Below are 6,280 nucleotides of genomic sequence, written 5' to 3' on the forward strand. Positions count from 1 at the left end.
CATTCCCATGACATAGCAAAGATTTGAACCATGGGCTACCAAGAACATCAAGCTAGCAACTAAAAACATGCATGAATCTCATCGCACAACCTCAAGCATACCTTAATCTTGATGCAAGTATAGCCAACCTCTTCCTAATCCTCTTCCAAAACAAACATGAAGCAAAATTCCTTCCTTCCTCTAGTATTTTCGGTCAAGAGAGAATGAAAAGATGGATGAACAATTTTTTTTTTCTTTTCTCTTCCACAATGCACGGCAATGGGGGGGGTTTCACTCACACACACATTTTTTTTCTTTCTTTATTACCCATACTTGTTTGTTTATTTTTTTCTCCCATGATGTACCAACATAACATGTCTAAGACATGTTTTGCCCATAATTCCTTGTCATGGCCACCACTACAACTTGGGGGAATTTGACATGCAAGTCCTCCCTTGACTACATGCACTATTAGGTCCTTATAGATTAGCCTTTCACTTTTCAAAAGTGTCACACAAGTCCTACTAACTGAATTCACATGCAATCGCTAAATCGAACTTGAAATTTTCACACATTCATAATTACATATTCTAGACAATAAATATTACATTCAAACATTTCGGTGACTCGGTTTAGCGGTCCCGAAACCACTTCCCGACTAGGGTAAATTTTGGGCTGTCACAACTCTCCCCCACTTAAGAAATTTTCGTCCCCGAAAATCTTACCGGTAAATAGGTTTGGGTAATGCTCTTTCATAGAGTTCTCGGGTTCCCAAGTAGCTTCTTCCATCCCGTGTTTGAACCATAACACTTTTACTAACGGAACCCTTTTGTTTCGCAACTCCTTCACTTCCCGAGCTAGGATACAAATCGGTTCTTCTTCATAACTCGTATCGGCTTGAATTTCAACCTCTGATGGACTAATTACGTGCGACGGATCAGATCTATAGCGTCGAAGCATCGAAACATTAAAGACGTCGTGAATCTTTTCAAGTTCAGGGGGCAAAATCAAATGATACGCAACTGGACAGACTCGTTCGGATATCTCATATGGCCCGATGAACCTCAAACTCAATTTGCCCTTGCGCCCAAATCTGAATATCTTTTTCCAAGGCGAAACTTTAAGAAACACTTTATCTCCCACTTGATACTCAATGTCTTTTCGTTTGAGATCCGCGTCGACTTACGACGATCGGAGGCTATCTTGATTTTCACGGATTACTTTTACTTTCATTCAGCATCTTTAATCAAATCAACTCCGAAAATTTTGCTCTCACCGAGCTCGGTCCAAAACAATGGTGTACGGCATTTACGCCCGTACAAGGCCTCGTAAGGTGCCATCTTAATACTTGATTGAAAACTATTGTTGTAAGCGAATTCAATCAAAGGTAAATACCGTTCCCATGAACCACTGAACTTGAGGATGCAACATCTCAACATATCCTCAAGTATCTGAATTATCCGCTTCGGATTGACCATCGGTTTGGGGTGAAAGCGGTCTTGAAATGCAACTTGGTACCCAAAGCTTCTTGCAATTTCTTCCAAAATCGCGAGGTGAATCTCGGATCTCTATCCGACACAATGAAATTGGTACCCGTGTAATCTCACAACTGAAAGCGTATAATTCAGCTAGTTTATCAATGAAAAATCCGTATGCACGGGGATAAAGTGAGCCGACTTAGTCGGTCTATCAACAACAACCCGGATCGCATCCTTCTTACTTGCGACAATGGCGATCGGACACAAAGTCCATTGTGACTCGATCCCATTTCCACTCGGGTATCGTAATCGGTGAAGTAATCCGGAAGGCACTTGATGTTCGCTTTCACTTGTTGACATATTAAACATCTCGAAACAAAGTCGGAGATGTCTCGTTTCATACCATGCCACCAAAACCGACGTTTCAAATCGTTGTACATCTTCGTACTCCCCGGGTGGATTGCCATCCGGCTACAATGGGCTTCGTTCGAAATTATTGAAATAAGTTCGAATTCTTTGGAACACACAGACGACTTCGAACCTCAAACAATCGTCATCATCAATTTGAAACTTGATTCCTTGTTGGAACACACTCGGCCCGTTTTGCAACCAACTCATCGTCAACCTTCCGAGCTTCACGAATTTGATGAGTCAACAATGGTTTGGCCTTTAATTGGCTATTAACACATTGTCGGGTAGAATAGACAAGTGTACATTCATAGCTCGTAAAGCAAGCGGTGATTTTCGCTTAAGGCGTCCGCAACCACATTAGCCTTTCCCGGGTGATAATCAATGACAAGCTCATAATCTTTTAACAACTCGAGCCAGCGTCTTTGTCTCGATTTAAGTCTCTTTGAGTCATCAAATATTTGAGACTTTTGTGATCCGAATACATGGCACTTCTCACCAAATAAGTAATGTCGCCATATCTTTAAAGGCGAATCGATGGCGACCAATTCGAGATCATGGGTCGGATAATTTTTCTCATGTGGCTTTAATTGTCTCGGCGCGCAGGCCACAACTCGACCCTCTTGCATCAATCGCAACCTAACCCAAGTAGGGGCGTCACTATAGATGACAAACTCTTTGCGATTCGGTGTACTAATCTTGGAGCTTCCGCCAAATGAGTTTTCAATTGGTCGAAACTTTTACGACACTTTTCCGTCCATTCAAACTTGACATCTTTAAAGCGGTTTACGTCATGGGTGTGGCTATCATCGAGAATCCTTTTACAAACCGTCGGTAGTAACCGCAAGTCCCAAAAACTCGAACCTCGATAATATTTCTCGAGGCTTCCGAGTTAAGTATGGCTGAAATTTTACTCGGGTCGACTCGAATACCGTCAGAGATACCACATGACCCAAAAGCTAACCTCTCTTAACGAACTCACACTTGCTGAACTTAGCATATAAGCGCTTATCCCGTAAAATTTGCAACACAAATCTCGGTGCTCGCATGTTCGGTCTCATCTCTTGAATAGACCAAGGTGTAGTCAATGAACACAACTACTGAACCGATCCAAATATGGTGCGAAGATCCGATTCATCAAATCCATAAATACCGCGAGGGCATTAGTGAGCCCAAACGGCATCACTAAGAACTCGTAGTGACCATATCTCGCTTAAAGGCGGTTTTGGGTATGTCCGAATCTCGGATTATGGCGATAATAGCCCGATCTCAAATCTATTTTTGAGAACACTTGAGGCTCCTTGATTGATCGAACAAATCATCGTCTGTGATAGCGGATACTTGTTCTTTATTGTCACTTTATTAAGGCGACGATAGTCGATGCACAACCTCATGGTTCCGTCCTTCTTTTCACAAACAACACTGGTGCACCCCAAGGTGAAAAACTTCGGGCGAGCAAAGCCTCTATCCACCAACTCTTGCAATGAGCTTTGAACTCCTTTAATTCGTTGGTGCCATACGATCACGGAGCTATCGAAATCGGTGTGGTCCCGGTACAAGCTCAATGCCAAACTCTATCTCCCGAGCAGTGGCAAACCCGGAAATTCTTGGGAAAAACATCCGGTATTCACAAACCACCAAGCACAGATTCGGGTTTTATTTCTAACTCCTTATCATCAAGTACATACACAAGGTATGCTTCGCACCCTTTCTTACATATTTACGGGCCAACATTGATGATATTACGGTGGCAACCCCTTCAAGTCCGTAGACTCAACTCGGATCATCTCGTTATTTAGCACCTCAAATCAATAGTCTTGCTTTTGCAATTCACAACCGCATCATGCACGGTCAACCAATCCAAACCAAGAATAACATCAAATTCATCGAGCGGCAAAAGCATCAAGTCCGTAGGAAAGCAGGAACCTCGAATTACTAGGGGCATCTCTTACACACTTTGTCGACAAGCACGCATGTAACCCAAGGGATTTGACACCGAATTACGAACTCGATGAGACTCAATACGTAAAGTCTTCTTTGGATGCTAAGGTTTCGCATATATAAGAATGAGTAGAACCGGGGTCAATCAAAGCAATCACATTAGTATCAAAGAGAGTGAAAGTACCGGTAATAACATCTGGCGAGGAAGCATCCTCACGTCTTGCGTATGGCATAAGCCCTAGCAGAGGCGCGAGCCTCGGACTGGTCGTAGCATCTCTAGATCCTCTCGACCACCACTAGTATTGCCCGTATTTCTAGATGGTCTACCTCGGCGATGGTAGCGCCCGGTTTCCCTCTGATCTACATTACATTCGGACAACCTTGGGCAATCTTTAATGAAGTGGTCAATGATCCGCACTTATAACAGGAGGCGGTCACGGAATCTACAACTTCGAATGCCATTTGCCACAATCATGGCACTCCGTTCTCTCTCGACGATCATTTCCACCACTGGCGATCGAAGTGACTCGTGTGGTCACAGGGGGTCGATCGCGATCTCGTCTAGAAGAGCCCGAGGTGTCTCTAGACCGGCCTAAGCCATCTCTAAATTTCTTTGATGACTGTGGGAAGGGCTTCCCCGAAGACCTCTTACGAAACTCCCTTGCTCCCACTTGACTTTTCTTTTCTCCATCTTGAGCTCCTCGGCTTTGCACGCCGCTCGACAAGAGCCACAAACTCTCGATTTCCAAAATGCCAACATACTGACTTTATATCATCATTGATCCATCTTGAGCGTTTACATCATCGCTTACGAAGAAATGCATTCTCACGCGTACCGGCTAAGCCTCACAAATTTTCGTTCATAGTCGGTAACCGACATGGAACCTTGTTTAAGTTCAAGAAATTCCTTCCGTTTTTGATCCATAAATCTCTGACTGATATACTTTTTCCGAAACTCAGTTTGGAAAAACTCCCAAGTTACTTGTTCTCGGGGCTGTGAAGTTAGAGTACTCCACCAATAGTAAGCGAGAATCACGTAGCAAGGAGATAGCACACTTTAGGCATTCATCGGTGTACAAGATAGCTCATCGAGTACGGGATAGTGTTTTCAACCAAAATTCAGCTTGCTCGGCATCGTCGCTATCCGTAGCTTTAAATTCAGTAGCCCCATGTTTTGGATTCTATCAATCTGGGGCTTATTCGACCTTATTTGGTCGATTCTGGGAGGCATTGTAGGTATGGGGTTGTGTTTGTTGGGAATGGAGGTTGTGGAACAGTAGTATTAGTTCGAATGTATTGGTTGAACCAATCATTCATCACGCTATAAAAGGCTTGCCTAGCCTCATCATTCGGATTGCTAGCAACAGGTTGAGAGTCATGGCGCTGTCCCTTGTCTTGGAGCAGCGCCACACTCTCCACATCATCATCTATCGCTTTCGGTTGGGATCGGGATCCATTACTATAATAAACACAAATTCAAGCGTCGAAATCACCACACTATCAAATAATCACATAAAATGGCATGTATAGCTAGACCCAAACGCATTACGGTAGTCCTAGAATCGACTAAACCATAGCTCTGATACCAATAAAATTGTAACACCCCGTACCTGAGTCCGTTACCGGAATCGAACACAAGGTGCACACAGACTTAACTATTTTCACAGTCCATTTAGAAATTTCCAGACAAGCTGGTTACTGCATCACTGTCGCATTAAAAATCATATCTTGAGTTTCAGAGCTCGAAAATTTGTTTCGTAATTTTTCCCTGAAACTAGACTCATATGTCCATCTACAGATTTTTTTCTAGAATTTTTGGTCAAGCCAATTGGTACAGTTTATTAGTTAAAGTCTCCCCTATCCCAGGGTTCGACTACACTGACCTTTGTTCATTACGAATTGAATATCTCCTTGTAAAGGGCTTTAATACTGATGCCGTTTGTTTCTATAGCAACTAGACTCAGAGAGGAATCTATACATATATGGAATGACTCCTAATTATCTCTGGTTAATTTACAATGAATTTCCAAAGTCGGAACAGGGGATCCAGAAACCGTTCTGTCCCTATTTCACGAGAACTTTAATATCTCTTAACATGTAACTCCTATGACCGTTTCGTTTCTTCCATATGAAAGTAGACTCATCAAGGTTGATTTACATAATTTATTCACTATTTAATACCATTCCTACTATTTTTAGTGATTTTTCACATCCACACCACTGCTGCTGACAGCATCTGCCTTTAAGGTAGACTTTACCTATTTCATAATTTCCATGATTCAATTGGCCCTTTTTGCATACATAGCACAAAGTGTGATCATGATTAACCATTCCAATGGCTAATCGTTTCAAAACAATTCCATACCTCATAATGATCAACATACAAGCGATTATAGTACTATGCTAAAAGCGATATAAGCCATTTCGCATGCCTATCCAAGTTTACACAAAACCGAAAGGTACATGACCTACAA

Source organism: Gossypium arboreum, chromosome 13, assembly GCF_025698485.1.
Source record: "Gossypium arboreum isolate Shixiya-1 chromosome 13, ASM2569848v2, whole genome shotgun sequence".
NCBI classification, from domain to species: domain Eukaryota; kingdom Viridiplantae; phylum Streptophyta; class Magnoliopsida; order Malvales; family Malvaceae; genus Gossypium; species Gossypium arboreum.